The sequence below is a fragment of the Staurois parvus genome, unplaced genomic scaffold (genome assembly GCF_062004578.1).
Source record: "Staurois parvus isolate SC_StPar_1 unplaced genomic scaffold, SC_StPar_1.0 ptg000019l, whole genome shotgun sequence".
NCBI lineage: Eukaryota > Metazoa > Chordata > Amphibia > Anura > Ranidae > Staurois > Staurois parvus.
The window spans coordinates 14,158,445-14,173,638 of record NW_028317815.1 but is presented as its reverse complement, the minus strand read 5'-3'; the positions used below and the strand labels follow the sequence as shown (position 1 = coordinate 14,173,638).

Sequence of the window (15,194 nt, the reverse complement as noted above, 5' to 3'; positions counted from 1 at the left end):
GATTTTCTTGTGCTTTGTTTTTTTTTTTAACACAAGGGTGCTTCATATACTCCTCCCTATGAAAGTGTCCTATGCCATCAATAGAGCACACAGAGAAAATGTGAAAACTAATCATGTACTCTTAGGTAGAAAATTGTCAGAGTGCTCTTAATTATGTACAATTCCAGTTCATATTTAATGTCCTAGTTTTTCTATTCCTCACGCTGTAATGTTTAGATTGTAATTCTATTAAAATTTTTGAAGCCAATATGTAATTTTTTTTTTTTTTTAATCCAAACAACTTTTATTGTCAAGATAATAGAGAAAATGGAACAGTACTTACAGAATCCACAATAACATTACTGCAACAGCAGGATTACACATAGAACAACGTGGATAAGCAGATCCCATATAAATAGAATAACAGAAATGGTAATCAAACAAAACAGAGACCACAAGGATCCAAAACTTTCTTGACAATATCTTGCTTTTCAAGTCTTTTTTTTTAATATCCACACAAAGGATGTTGCTTTCATTTAATCTCTAGTGCCCCTTGTGCTGTTGCCAGCTGTCATAGTGGAAATCATAGTGTTCGCCAGACCCTCCCCCCTTTCAGTGCTGAGGGGATCTATGACAGACACTCATCAAGAGTGCCAACTATGTCCGTCCTTTCTGCTCCCCTCCCCCATTTATGGGAGCTGTACTGTAACTGAAAAGCAATCTATGAATGGATGGACAGATGAATAATAGGTCCGCCTTAAGAGCATAACCATACCTAAGTTTAAATATACAGCTGTGTAGTGGTTGGACATGCAAACTACATGTGTGTGGGTTTTTTTTCTAAGTAAAATGCTCTGCATGGTATTTTTCTGCAGGTTTGAATACACAGTTTCCATTAATTTTCAGAATTAACAGCTTAGAAAAAATGTAAGTTTAGATATGGTTTATACAAAAGTTTTGTGCATTTGTCCAGCTGATCTACTAATATTTAAAAAGAAAACTCAGAACTTGACACAATCAGCCTTAAATCCAAGTCCAGCGACCAAACAGGAAAGAAGGGTAAATCCCAAAATTAAATTTTCTGGTGATGAAAATACTTGTAGATAAGTCAGGCATGCTAGTCAGAACAAATGTATCTCTTGCAAAGGGCTTGGAAGAATATGAAGCTGAGATGGAAGCATTGGCATATTAGTAGCCATCTGCACAGCATTGTTTGCACAAATATGAATTTAAGGCCTCTTTCACATGGTGGTTCAGAACAGATTTTTACCACTTTGGACAGGCGGGTGTGAATGGACTTGTGTCCATTTAAACCAGGGGTGGGCAAACTTTTTGACTTGAGGGCCGCAATGGGTTCATATATTGGACCCGGGGGCCAGACCAAGAGTAGATGAATGATGTGTATGTGTCATCCATAGTAAGTATAGTAATATTCCCCCATAGTAAGCATAGTAATTAATCCCCCATATAGTAATTCATCCCCCATAGTAATTCATCCCCCATAGTAATTAATCCCCCATATAGTAATTCATCCCCCATAGTAATTCATCCCCCATAGTAATTCATCCCCCATATAGTAATTCATCCCCCATAGTAATTCATCCCCCATAGTAATTAATCCCCCATATAGTAATTCATCCCCCATAGTAATTCATCCCCCATAGTAATTCATCCCCCATATAGTAATTCATCCCCCATATAGTAATTCATCCCCCATAGTAATTCATCCCCATATAGTAATTTATCCCCCATAGTAATTCATCCCCCATAGTAATTCATCCCCCCTATAGTAATTCATCCCCCATATAGTAATTCATCCCCCATATAGTAATTCATCCCCCCTATAGTAATTCATTCCCCATATTAATTCATCCCCCATATTAAGTCCCCAAGTCCCCCCTGTGTCAATTTACTTACCTTTGCTCCGCGCGTTCCTCTCGCCGTGTTCCCGCGCCGTTCCGGTCTTCAGGGCGGACTGTGAGAGGAGCCTAGCTCCCCTAGCGTTCGTCACGCTGCCCCGCCTACACACATCCTGTCAGCCATCCTGACAGTATCACGCTCCGCGGGCCGGATTAAAAGGTCCGCCGGGCCGTATACGGCCCGCGGGCCGTAGTTTGCCCATTGCTGATTTAAACCCACCTACCTCCGGGTTGATCCAGTCCGCTAAAAAATGGAATCAGTCTTCTTCCGTTTAGGTGGATCGGAGGGCAGCTTGGTGGAAACAGACTCCGCCTACCATAGAACATAGTCTGTCTGTGTCTGCTCTGCTCAAACTGTGCAGACATGGATGTGTCATCCACCTGCTCTGCTTTGATCAGCAGAGGATATGTGAGCGGATCCCCACTGCTAATCAAGATAGAGTCTGCCCCATCTGAAAGGGGCCTAAGAGTAAACAGGACACTTTTATTGCAATCCCATCATATTGTGCCTGAATTATACAACACAATTTAGACAAGCTAGACAGATGTGGTTTTGAACAAAATGCTTTAGGGAAAGATAAAATAAAAATTTAGCTTGTTGACTACAGTTAACCGATATATTAAAAGACAAAAAGAAGTTGAAGAAAAGAAGAATTGGGCTACATTCACACTGGTAATTTAGAAGATTCATGCCACTCCTGTGAGCAGCTACGTGAAGCTGCCGGCCCTGTTCACTATAATAATAGGTTGGTGGCAGCAGCAGCAGCAGCTATTCACAGCTGTTCGCACACAGCATAGCTGCTGGTGACCTGTGCTTATAGTAAACAAGGCCGGTAGCTGCTCACAGCAGTAGCAGGAATCAGATTACTGCCGCTGCAATTCACACCAGCCTAAATCAACGGTGAATGTAGCCTTAAAAATATATGGTGGACTGTGGTTTCACTAATAACTCTGCCTGTATGTTTTCTTCTACTCAACCAGTGGACTGGTTGCTCTGGTTATGCCTTAGCATTCTCTATCCCTTCTTCACCTACTAGATATCCATCAGCTAGATGTTGCAAGGAGCCCCCTGCACCTAGCTCAACTGCAGATGCCCAGTCAATGGCAGTCTAGTTTTTTCCCTGTGTGTCTTGCGCTATTTTTTCATCTCCAGTGACCACTGTTTTTTCCGAACTTCCGGACTTTTCTGAAAAACCTGCTCAGATTCTGTCCCCAAACAGCAGACTCTAGGGGTCTTAGCCTATATATCAGGATCTAACTCCCTATTAGAGGTGCACTAGCAGGTCTATCTCCAACTCCGATTTCTCATACCCCCAACTCTGGTTTCATTTTTTTTCCCAGCACAAATATGTTCTGTGAGGCAAATCTCAAAAAGATTACTCGAGGTTCGGTAACCTCCTTAACTGATCCCATAAAGTTGTTGTAAGCTGCTAATAAACACACCAGAGCCTCGGCCACCTTTCAGGAAATGACTCAAACTAGGGCCTTACTACTGAGAGAATTGTTCAAGAAAACCAGGAGGCAATACATTCTATGCCAAAACATTTTCTTAAGAGTTGAGCAACAAGTGTGGCAGGCTCCTAGCAAAAGGTGTACAAACACAGAAGGCCTCCGTAACCATCCACCATATTCATGATGCTCAAGAGGGCCTACGCTCTACCAATGCAGGCATCACTAAGCAATTTAAAAACTATTATAGTAAGCCATTTAAACTGTCCAACAGTACATCAACCCCTCAGGCTCCTGACAACAGGGCTCAGCTTATTGATGACTTTCTGCGGTGATACATGCCACATCTATATCCCAACAGTCAGCACTTAAACTTGAAAACCCAATTACTGGTGTTTTACAGGACACTCAAGGAAATGAAGCCAAGAAAAAGGCCAGGTCCAGACAGCCTAACACCTCAATATTAAAGGAAGTTTGCGTAAATATTTGAACACTGTTTTTGGCAGGTTTTGGATCCCTGTCAACCTCCTCCCCTCTGTCATGCCAGTTACTTAAAGCCCACATAACTGTGATCCCCAAAGAAGGGAAAGAAGAGACAAAAGGCTGAAACTGTCCAATCTCGTTACTTAACGTAGAAGTTAAGATGTATGCCAAGATCTAAGCAAACTGATTACTGCCCCTGCCCCCCGTCGTCTTCCTAGATCAGGTGGGATTCATGCTGGGCGGGGAAGTGTGGGACAACGCCACCAAAGCTCTCAAACTCCACCACTGGCTGACTGTGCAAGCTCAAAAGGGTTTCTTCTTTTTTCTTGATGTTGAGGAAGCATTTGACAGAATGGCCTGGTACTACTTGATAGAAACTTTTCACCATATACTGTATGCCTTATGCCTCGGATGTGTAGAAGCATAAAAGTTCTCTGTTCAAGCCTGACAGTAAGAATTTGTGTCAGTGGCCACCTGTCAGATGTCTTCCAGTTAAGCAACAGCAATATGCTGGGATGCCCCCTATCCCCCCCTCCTCTTTGTGTTGGTCATTGAATGCTTCCTGAACAAACTCTGGTCAGATTCTGACATTCATGGAGTGTCTGTCCATAATAGGACTTACAAATTAGCTGCCTTTGTTCCTGACTAAACCACACATTTCTCTACCCATCCACTTTTGGAACCTTGAGTATTTCCAGCGGATCTCAAACTTGAAAATAAACTCTCTCAAATCCCAAGGGCTAAATGTATCACTTCTGGGAAAAATGGTTACGCTCTGTAAATCAATCTTTCCTTTTTCTTGGTGCACAGACACTTTGACTTATTTGGGTATACAAATCCCTTTGCACCTGTCTGAACTTTTTGGGAGGATACACCATGCAATTTTGGAGGTAGTAGGCTGAGACTTGCGTAACTGGGCCAACCCTAAAGTATCCTGGTTAGGCAGAGTAGCGCTTGTAGAGATTACCATCCTTCCTAGATTACGTCATGCAGACAGTCCCTATCCAACTCCCCTTAACTTTCTTTGCTACCTTAAAAAGGAAATGCACAACCTGCCTCTGGCAAAGTAAGCCATCACGAATCAAGTTCTCTCGCCTCCTTACTCTGATGAAACATAAAGGAGGCATTAACCTACCAGACCTTCAACACTACCATAGAGCATGCTTGCTCTCAAAGGTGATGGACTGAAACGTCAATGAGAATGAGAAAGGATAGGTCTTTGACTTCTCTGCCCTTGGTCTCCTTAACACGGCTCCTCCCCCACCAGGTCCCTAGAACTGCGAAAACACACCATTAATAAGCCCCTTGCTTTGTCCTAAGTATGTCAGAAAACTTTTAGAAATCAGTATGACCCCCAAAAAGATTCCATGCACTTTTTCTGAACAGGAAAACTGCTCACTTTAATCATACAATAAACCGAGGACGCACCAGCTTAGTGCATTATCCTTAGATATCTTTTAATAATAAAATCTAGCAATAGGTGATATACTCACAAATCATCAAGAGCTTATTAGAAAATATCCAGCTTCAAACCCTTGATGCATCATATCACACAGAGGAACATTGTAGATCTGTAAGGCTAATTTGTTTTGAGGAACTTGCCCTCTTCTTCAGAGCCCAAACTGCTCACATTGGAGATGCTTAATGCCTCTATTGTACTGAACGTCTTCCCATCATGAACCATATCTTCAAGTTACTCATTTCCTGAATACACAAGATACTACGTAATACTGGATCAGACCTCTCACCTGCTCAAGACGTTTTTCTTTAGGAAACATTCTACTTCACTTTACATTCTACATGCCCCTTGCTTTCTCCACCATTTTGTGCTGAGCCTGTGAGAGAGACCTGGCCCAGACTTTCACTGATGAGGAATAGGAGACTGTCTGCACTCACATCCATAAGGGATCGCTCAACAATGCTGCTCAGGAAAACTACTACAAAATGTACACCCGTTAGTATTGAACTCCTGCACTGCTGAAGTTTTCTCTTTCAATCCCCAATGTGTGTTGGCATTGTGAAGAAGAGATAGGGACAATGCTTAATGTTTGGGTGTGCTCCAATTTTCAACCCTTCTGGAAATAATTTATTCCACAAAACAACTTGTGCATAATTCTACAATGTACATAATTTTACGTAATAAAACACTTTTTTAGACTTTTAAAATACATAATTATTTTAAGCATATATAAAATAACAAAAATACTCCCTAGCTTTATGCAACGTCCCCTCAACCTCACACTAATAGCCCATTAGGCTGAGCATTGCCTCCTTTACCTTTCAATCTCTCAAAGGCACACTCGGTTAAGAGTATTAATGTCTTCAGTGGATTTTTAAATAAGCAACATAGTTTGTGCAATATTTGTGTGAAGGTTTTCAGTCCACCCCATTTCATGCGCTCCTTCAATCCCTCCTTCCATGCCCTGCTTTAGCCCACCCTTTCATGCCCCCCTTCCTTTCCCCATTTATGCTCTTTACTTATCCCCCTTTCACACCCTACTTTAATACCCACCTTGACCCCCTTTCATGCCCTCCCCTTTCATGGTTTCCTACAGTCCTCCCCTTTCATGCAAACTTTCAGTTCCCTCCACCCCCAACACTTTCTTGTTCTCTTTCACTCCTGTCAAAATGTGCTCTCCATCACCCAGCTACAACCCAGGAAAAGTACCTAGTGGAGTCATTCCCTGGCGTCCAGGGTATTTTTCTTCCCTCCTGTGTGGCTGGCTGGCTAGAAGGAAGTGTAGTTATATGTCACTTCCTCCCAGTGCTGCTGCGGAGGAATGAGCGTGAGGGCCATGGGACCTCTTTGTAAGTGCGCCGTGTGCACCACCTTATGGGGACCGGCTTGCCACAATAATACAAATATTAAGACCAGTCGTCTTAACACCTATATGAGTGTTGCTGGCAATTTTTATTAAGCTATGTTGTCAGGCTATCGGACGTTTTATTGGCGCATTAGAGAGTCCTGGGGGCCACTTGCCCTGCAGCCCAGTAAGCCCCTGGTTGTGACCCACTTTTGGGTCGTGACCCATTGCTTGAGAAAAATGGGTCTTGAACATACCTCCAAATTAAATCCCAATTGAACTTTCAGTTTAAACTCGCTAAATTAGGGATTCTTTTTATTTTATTTTGTTATGTTCCCATATTGCAAATATGTGCATTTTATTGTCTTTTGCATTTGAGCCTACAAAGCGGTGCAGACATGATCAGCAGATAGCAGGTGTTATGCCCTGGCTCCTGCAGACTATCCCTTTAGCTCAGGTCCATACCAAGGTAGAGACCTTCAGCTATGGCGCGGGAGGACGTATCGGCGTAATTAAAGTGTAGTGTTGTCACTGCACTTGTTCTCCATTGAGAACTACAATACCTTTGCTGCAGTGGTAGAAAATGGACTTACACATTTTTACATTCATGACTCCCTGTGACTGAAAGACCTGGCTGAGTGCTGTTCCAAAATCAAATTTGACAGAAGCCAGCAGGGAGAAGAACCCCTGTGTTCTGCAAGTAGCAGGGCAGTTTGAGAATGAGGGTTGTAGACCATGACCATATTTCATATTACACCCAGCTTTTAATTACTGTGCCACATTAAAAGTCTCAGACCCATTTAATCATTTGCAGAATCATTTTTAAACTCTTCTATTACATATGCTTTTCTGCATACAGAATATAGACCAAGAGCTAGCTCTGTTTGAGCCTACCTAAACCAATTCCTGACTGACATTCGCATATGTGTATCCTTGGGAAGTGGTAGTGGTATCTGGATGATGGCTGCAGCTACAGTCATCATCCAGGTACTATTCTTTAGTTCCAGAAATGGACTTTTAGTAAAAGTTCAGAGCAGCTAAACAGTCGCTCAATCATTTTTACAAGTGGCAAACGTGAGCCACCCCTCCTGCAACAGTTTACAGGCTCTTCCATCTGTCTCGCCAGCTGACCATAAAAGACGAGGGAGGAACAAGCGTATCCTTATTGTCTCTATGGTGTATGAAACCGGAAATAAGGATTTTGCCATTTCTGGTATTGGTCTTTTGTTTACCAACCATTACTGGCTAGTAAAGCAGCCAATCAAACCAATCTCGGTTTTATCAGCTGCTTTGGAGGGCAAAGGAGAGGTCTGGGGTTTAATACACCACATACAGGCAGATGCTTATCCATCAAATGCCATACCATCAGGGATTGGCCCCAAATTTATTCTGCTGCAGCACAACGACCCAAACATACAGCCAGTGTCATTAAGAATTTTCTTCAGTATAAAGAACCAGGAGTCCTGGAAGTGATGGTTCGCCCCTCACAGATCCCTGATCTCAACATTAAGTCTGTTGGTCACACCAAATATTTATTTGACTTGGATCTCTCTTCAGTTCATTTGCTTTTTCTTCCCCACTTTATTCAAAACTTGTATATACATTTTGTCTGGAGTTCTACTCTAAGGTCTTGAAATAACATTTATAGTCATCAAAGCTGAGTATTAAACATTTTAAACATGTAGTGCATGCAAGGCATCCAAATAATATTTCTAAACTACAAGTACTATGCAAGGGGATATGGGAAGAATATGTGGTGTAGGACAAGAAAGTATTAATGGGGACTTTTTTCTGCCAATGCCATGTTTTCTTTCTTGCAAATCTGTCAACTAAGGCATGTAAGTAGTATTTGTGCATTAACATACACATACTGTAAATATGCCATGATTGAGTTTGTTCCCTAAAGAGGTTGTGCTAACATTTCACACAATTGTATAAAATAAAATCTTGCCTTACTGAACAAATGAAAAATGTCCTTAGTTCTATTGCTTCCATAGCCCTGTGCAATGCAATTATCTTGATTTTGTTACACGTCAGGAAATTTCATCCATAATTATGTCTATAATGTCTTTACATTGTACTAATTAAAAAACAGAAGATGACATTTGTATGCTCTTTCTGACATTACTGCTTGATGCACAGTTTTATTGTATATAGTTTTCCTTAGTGTCCTCTATTTCACATGAACTTTTTACAATTCAAACAAAAAATGTTAACGTAAACCTATCACTAACCTGGGGCATATAAAAAATATATAAACAGATCTTCCCTTCAATGAAAGACTAATGTCAAACTGATATCCTACAGTTCTAAGAATTTTGAATAGACAGTGTTAATATTTCTTTTTTTATTATTCTTATTTAATGTGTTGTAAACCCTTACATATATCCAGTGAAGTGATTAGCCTCAGGTGATGCACATAGATGAAATAAATCCTCCCACATAAGTTGAACCTGTTTATATGCTGTCTTCTCTTCTCTACACCCATTCAAAGTCCACAATTTATAAAGCTGGCCTGAGCTTTCAGAAAGCAAGGGGTGGGGAGCTGAAGTTTTCAGAAGTGATTCATGCAAATCACAGAGGGACAAGGCAGCAGACAGAAATGATACTTGGTGCTCTAGAATGAGACAAATACACGCAATAGATGGCTATGCTTTTTTCATATTTCAAGTCTGAGGTTTACAGCCAGTTTAAGGTTTGTTAGTGTACTGCTTCTGTTTATTATGTAGATTGCCTATTTATGTGTTGTCTACTTTTGTGTCAAACTGAGGATGCACATAAGAATGCTTTTTTTTTTTTTTATTGTACTTGGTACTTATACACTACTGAAAAAAATTAAACGCTTTTTAATCAGTGTATAGCATCAACTCAATTAAACTCCTGGGATACTGATCTGGTAAGTTAAGTAGCAGACGGGATTGTTAATCAGTTTCAGCTGCTTTGGTGTTAATGAAATTAACAACAGGTGTACTAGATGGGCAACAATGAGATGACGCCAAAACAGGAATAGTTTTACAAGTGGAGGCCACTGACATTTTTTTTCCCTACTCATCTTTTCTGACTGTTTTTCACTAGTTTTGCATTTGGCTAGGGCCGGTGTTGTTACTGGTAGCATGAGGCGATACCTGGACCCTACAGAGGTTGCACAGGCAGTCCAACTCCTCCAGGATGGCAAATTAATATGTGCCATTGCTAGGTTTTCTGTGTCTCCCAGCACACTCTCAAGAGCATAGAGGAGACTCCAGGAGACAGGCAGTTACCCTAAGAGTGCTGGCCGTAGAAGGTCCTTAACCCATCAGTAGGACCAGTATTTGCTCCTTTGTACAAGATGGAACAGGTTGAGCACTGCCAAAGCCCTATAAAATGATCTCCAGAAGGCCACTTGTGTGAATGTCTCTGACCAAATAAAAAGAAACAGACTTCATGAAGGTAGCCTGAGGGCCCGACGTCCTCTAGTGGGCCCTTTGATCACTGCCCGGCACCATAGAGCTCAATTGGCATTTGCCATTGAACACCAGAATTGGCAGGTTCACCACAGGCGCCCTGTGCTTTTCATAGATGAGAGCAGGTTCACCCTGAACGCATGTGACAGACGTGAAATAGTCTGGAGAAGCTGTCGAGAACGTTATGCTGCCTATAACCTTGTTCAGCATGACCGTTTTGGTGGTGGGTCAGTGATGGTCTGGGGAGGTATATCCATGGAGGGATGCACAGACCTTTACAGGCTAGACCAGCGGTCTCCAAACTATGGCCCTCCAGGTGCTGAGGAACTGCAAGTCCCATGGGGCCTTGCAGTTCCTCAGCACCTGGAGGGCCATAGGCAAGACTCCCAGAGGCAGAGGCATGATGAAGGACCATTGTTTGGAGACCTCTGGGCTAGACCATGACACCCTGACTGTCATTTGGTATGGGGATGAAATCTTTGAACCCATTGTCAGACCCTACACTGGTGCAGTAGGTCCTGGGTTCCTCCTGGTGCACGACAATGTCCGGCCTCACGTGGTGAGAGTATGCAGGCAGTTCCTGGATACCATTGAATGGCCCCCAATCTCACCTGACCTAAATCCAGTAGAAAACCTTTGGGATATAATATTTCAGTTTATCAGACCCTGCCAGGTTGCATCATAGACCGTCCAGGAGCTCCGTGATGCCCTGGCCCAGATCTGGGAGGAAATATCCCAAGACACCATCCGACATTGCCAGGCATGCATACAAGCACGTGGGGGCCATACAAACTACTGAGTACCATTTTGAGTTGCTGCAATGAAATTTCAGCAAAATGGACTAGCCTGCTGCAAAATTTTTTCACTTTGATTTTTGGGGTGTCTTTGAATTCAGTCCTCTGTAGGTTGATAAGTTTCATTGCCATCAAACAATGGGGCCTTCTTACGTTCCTAACACATTACCCAGTCCATATCAGTAGAGATATCCAGCATGTGTTTTTCCCCATTGAGATCTGATGTGTTTTCAGAGTGTTCCTTTAATTGTTTTGAGCAGTGTACTTTTTGCATATGACAATATACCTTAAAATGAACTGAATGAGCAAATCCAACGGTATAAAATTACAGCTAAAATTATGTGTAAATCCTGTGCACCCTGGGTTTTCTGGTCCTTGGACACTTTAACATAGACTTTCTCAAACCTTTTATGGTGCAGAAAGCTGTCAAGAATAATTTCAAGGTCACAGGGAACCTTAGATAAAAATAACTACAGTCCATGGTACATTTCTGTAAATAATAATTTACTGTAAAAAAATGTAGCCTACTTGTCATATTTGACAAACAGAGCAGAATTGTTAACATCTACTCTATATGGCAAAATTGTTAGTAGTGATAAAAATATAAGAATACTGGGCAGAAAAAATGTAGATGTTAAAAACTGTAATGTCTCTTTACATTGGTGGTCAGTGGAGGGCCCCCTTACATTGGTGAGAAGTGGCAAAGTGCCTTCTTACATCGGTGAGCAGCAGAAGAAAGACCCTCTTTTATTAATGGGCAGTGCAAGAAGGGAGAAGGACCGCCTTACACTCGTTGTTAGTGGGAGAAGTGTCCTATTACATTGGTGGTCAATAGACAAGGGCAACTGTAGAGGCTTCCCTTCTTTTCCTGTGCAATCATTGGGAAAGGAAATAAATGGAATCTCTCCTGTAAGTGCTCAATGAACAATCAAAACAGTTTTGTTTTTTTTTGATACAATGGATAGTGTTTGACACAGATTTTTCTGTCTTTGTTGTCATTAAAAAGGATCGACCCTTATCTGCTCCAGGGGCGGACTGACCATTTGGAAACTCTGGCACTGCCCGAGGGCCCGGGGTCAGTAGGGGGCCCCATGAGATGCCCCTTTTTCATAGGCTTTTTTGAGTTTGGGCAAGGACACAGGGACCCCATGATCCTCTATTGCCCAGGGGCCCCATGAGTTGTCAGTCCGCCCCTGATCTGCTCATTGTATTTAAAAAACAAAAATTAAATCCATGTAGACTTTGGAACATTAAGCTGGCTTGACGCATTTGCATTGCGATAATGTGCACATTTTAAGACTTGTAGCAACAATTGGTAACGGATGTACTGCAGTGTTTTGCAACGCTATTCATTTTGAGTAGCACACCATTGCAGTAAACCAAAGCACCCGCTTTGCAGCACACCACTGCCATATGTGGAGGTGTGCTGTGTTTGGGAAAAAAAATAGCCCAGTTATAATTTTTAGTGCACTGGTGGCCCATTTGAATGATAGAGTTGTGTTAAAAGTGCATGTTGGTGTGCAGCATAACGCACATCCACAAACAGCAGTGCGAAGGTGTAGAAAGGGGTGTAAACAAAAAAAAAAGTTGTTTGACATTTGCTTTTCTAGCTGTAATCAGAAACACACTTAAAACAGTGGTAAGTCATTGAGGTAAGCATGTAATTTCATGTAATGGAGTAGAAGGCGGTTGTGTGCAAAGTAGTTCTTTGGCAAGCAGTCAAAAATGTAAGTGACTAGAGCACTGCTAATTTCATCAGTTTTACTGTGCATTAGATGATCTGTGAAGGGCTTTTGTAAACCTTCTATGAAGCCATTGCCCATATTGATGTTTGTTGAGAGTTTGTTACCCATTTCTGTTTCAGCCTTAAGCCCGGTAGCTTGGATATAACGGTCTTTCTCACACGCCTCCACATACTGAGTCTGGCAGTTCTGGAGGTGAAACAGACAGCTGACGTGAAAAGAACTCACAATATACCTCACTAAATGAGTGTTATTTGTTTCATTTACATGTTTTTCTGAGGTCTTTACTACGTTTTATTGGCAAATGCTTTTGACTGCACACCAATTAGCAGCACAGTGCCCCATGTGAATGACACCATTGGTTTAAAAATGTCGTTTTTTTGGGGGGGTGGGGGGCTTGTTATGTTTTGTTTTTTTTTCCCTGAAGTTCAAATTACCATTTGAATGTATACTCCTTCAGACTTTGCCATGTGCATTTGCAGTTAGTAATTTGTTATTGGTTATAGAGGTAACCATTCAAAACAATTTGTTAAGAGTTAAAATACAATTTTATAAATTATTTTTAGATTTTGCTCTGCATGTTTGTGTCAGTCTTCATATGGAAGGTTTCAAACAACTGAAAGGAAATCTATTACAGAACACTGTTTTGTTCTTGTCAGGATGCACTATAATGCATATTAGTATACAAAACAAGAATTGATACAGGCTGCTACTGTATGAGGAACTAAATGAAGAAAATATATTAGAAATTTGGTTAGTCTGAACATAAGTTGAAATGTGTGGGTTGTTTTGTTTAATTTACTCATTGTGACAGTGGCACAAAATGGAAGAATGTGCTACTGTGTCTGCAGAATCTATTCACATTAGAGCAGTCCCTTGTCTAAGGTTAGGTTCACACCTATGCAGGTTGCATTTGAGCCGTTCCTACATTGCATTTTTGCACCTGCGTTTGAGCTGTGTTTTTGATGCGTTTTGAGTTTTTGGGGTTTTGTTTAATTTTTTTTTTTTTCATTTTTCTTGTTGCTAGGCAGATTTAAAATGCGGCAAAAACGCACTACATGCAGCATTTCCATTGAAATCTATAGAACCAAAAACACAACCTTTTGCATTCAAAAAAAGTCCCTGATCCTTTCCAAAAAAATGCACTGGGTGAAGACGTGGAGATGTGAACATATCCTATAGGAAATCATGTTAAATGGACTGTACTGCGTTTCTGCAAAATGCTGTGGAAACGCTTAGGTGTGAACCTAGGGTAATGCAGGGTCAGGCTCCATGCACATTAGCTTTTCGTTGAGCTCCTGGAAGCTGATATTAACCTTTTTGTTTCTGCTCCGAGAAGCTAAATAGTGTTATCCTATATGCCTATGCACATTATTTTAGGCTAATAGTGTTTTTCACGTTTCAGCATTTAGGATCAGAAAAAAAAATGTTTTTGTAGAGTTTTTGGGATTGTGTTTCCAGCAGAAAAAAACGCTTAGTGCTACTAAACACTCCTAAAATGCTCCAAACACCTTTTTTTCTAGCTTTTTGTTCCCCCTACATGTACTATAAAAACGCTAATAAATTAAACGCTACTAAAATGCGTTATTGCCAGCTTTTTTTTATCTGGTGTTTTTTGAGCATAAAAAAATTTAAAGCTAGTGTGCATGGAGCCTTAAAAAATGTTACTGGAGCTTCTGATTGTTTTAGGTAGTACAGAGAAATTTTTTTTTTTGTTCCATAAAGGTTTTAATAATAGAATCCAAGCAAAGTTGGATCGTAGGACAGTGTTGTATGTGCCTTACATAGAAAAACATCATGTACAAAGATTTTTTTTTTTTTCAATTTTCATTTTAGGCTAGGTTCAGACCCATGCAGTTTCCGTGCAGCCACATTTGCATGGGCTGCTCTATCTGTGGAAAAGGCAGAGAAAAGTTATATATGACACCCAAATTATTTATTTGTTTCTGTTCAGTGTAATAGTTGTGGCCTACATAGAAGTATATTTGTGCTAGACTACAATTTGATAGACACTGCAAGGTGGATCATCCACTTTACAGTGCTATGAAACCAGTAATTCATCAATAAAGAATAATGCTAATATTTATTCACTGATCAGATGTGGTGAGTGCTACTGCTGAAAATATTCAATATTAACAGTAAGGAGGTATCGTCTCGTACGCAAACAGCCTGGAAGATGCCATCTGCTGTTATGTTTCTGTGCAAAGACTCTGTTGGCACACACATTGTGCATGAGTGCCCTTACTTGTTATACAATTATGCGTGATTCCATCTGATGGTATTTAGAGACACTAGCTCTGTGAATAATTAGAGGATTTCCCTTTTTTAATACTTGCCTAATAATTGCTGCAGCTTAGTATGCCTATCTTTATATGGTACTTGTCTGTTAATTCACCCGATTTATATATATATATATATATATTTAAATAAAACATATAAAAAGAATATATATATATATATATATATATATATATATATATATAAATCCGGTGAATTAACAGACAAGTACCCTTTATATTTATGGCACATGTAGTTTTGTCTTTCCAGCAAAGGATCCATGTGTGAAGCTACTCTTTCTCAA

At 40.8% G+C, this 15,194-nt stretch overlaps 1 protein-coding gene across 2 annotated transcripts in view; it reads left to right on the top strand.

Moving 5' to 3' along the window:
- Positions 1-15,194, top strand: part of SLC2A13 (solute carrier family 2 member 13) — a 282,752-nt gene that overhangs the window by 191,659 nt on the left and 75,899 nt on the right. The gene's annotated exons all lie outside the window — the stretch shown is intronic.